This window comes from Octopus sinensis, linkage group LG17, assembly GCF_006345805.1.
Source record: "Octopus sinensis linkage group LG17, ASM634580v1, whole genome shotgun sequence".
In the NCBI taxonomy this organism is placed as follows: domain Eukaryota; kingdom Metazoa; phylum Mollusca; class Cephalopoda; order Octopoda; family Octopodidae; genus Octopus; species Octopus sinensis.
The window spans coordinates 36,187,554-36,189,365 of NC_043013.1; positions in this window are offsets into that span (position 1 = coordinate 36,187,554).

Genomic DNA, 1,812 nt, shown 5'->3' on the forward strand with positions numbered 1-1,812 from the left:
GCTAATGTTAAGGTCGTTTGGGCAAAGTTGGTGGTATATTCTCCACATCGTACAAATGATGTACCGCTCACGGCGACGCTGGAGGGAGTAAAGTTTCAAGGCTTTAAGGCGATCCCAATAATCGAGAGCAGCCATGCCTTCAATTCGTTTAGTGAGTGCCCTCTGGGGTGACTCAATTCTGGAGATGTTTTGTCTTGTATGGGGAGACCACAGTGGGCAGCAGTATTCAAGGTGTGGCCGTACAAAGGAGGAAAAAAGTGGTATGATGACACCTTGTTCTCTGGACCTTTTGAAAAGAGAAAAGATAGAAGAGCGAAAAAAACGTCCGCTCTTATGAACATCCATGCAAGAAAAGAAAGATGGTCACGTGAGGAAAAGAAAGATGGAAGATGGTCACGTGTGAGCAGCGAGAGAGAAACGAGAAAGAGGGAGAGACAGATAGAAAACGGCGAAGGAAGGAGGGTGAGAAAAAGGAATTAGAGAAGGATGGAGGAAGAACGTATAAAGAAGAGAGTCACATCAAAAAGATGAAGATAAACTTACTTGGAAATGGATGCATGGTATTCAATTAAATAATACATAATAAATAATATATATATGTGCATATATGGGTACAGGACATCACCGGTGGTTCAAACAACATGAAATACGTAAATAAAGAGAAAAAATGGAAACAGGACAAGTAAACACAGAAAGGACCCCGTTCAGTTTCCTTGTATGTCTCCACTGTCCTGTTTTTGTTCCCAATCTTGCCCTCCATAAATCCTAATTTTTAATTTAGAATTTATGGGTGTAACTGTCTTTGAAGACTCATGTTGTCGTTGAATGCTCGAAATGAGGAGTAAGATAGATAGCCTACAACTTAGGAAAGGTCCTTTCTCTCTGTCTACTTGTCCTGTTTTCCAGATTTTCTCGTTGTTTATGTATTTAACTCATTTGTTTATGTATTTCATGTTGTTTAACCATTGGTGACGTCCTGTACCTATATATGCATGTAAATATATATATGTGTGTGTGTATGTATTTCTGTATTTGTGTTCGTGTTTGTCCCCCACACCATTGCTTGACAACCGATGTTGATGTTCTTGGTAATAGAGACCAATAGAATAAGTACTAGGCTTACAAAGAATAAGTCCTGGAGTCGATTTGTTCGACTAAAAGCAGTGCTCCAGCATGGTCACAGCCGAATAACTGAAACAAGTAAAAGAGTAAATATGAAAGGAGACTGGAATGAATATAATTTGACTGGCTGAATGAAACCTTGGAGAAATTTGGAGAAAAGTGTTTACTGGTGTGTCTGTAGAAAGTAGCATCTTGAAGGGCATGAGAGAGAGAGTGGGGAGAAGACAAAGGAGAATGCTACCAAGAAATGAATAAAAATTAGTGTTCTGTAGATGTAATCTTCAATAACAAAAGAAGTTTGAAAACTACATTTTGATAAAAATATATTTCAGCATTTTTAAGAATTATCTTCTCAGGGTTGACTTTAATGATCACTCTCTTTGTGTAAAAGATACATATACCAAACAAATTAATAAGTAGCTTTCTTCCTTTATAGTATAGATGTCTTGCCTCTTCTTCTAAAAACAAGAAACTGTAATCTGTGGTAGATTTGGCTGATATTTCTTGTTTGTGAAACAATCATGTAGAGGTATCCTGTTTAGTTTTTATGTGAGTAATTACAGAGTAGGTGAAATGATTGGCAATTTTAATTATGTTTTTATAACTTCCTCTCCCTTTACTTCATCCTATTTTCATCACACCTCTGCTGTCCGATTGCTGATATAATTGCTTCTATTTCTATTTCATGGA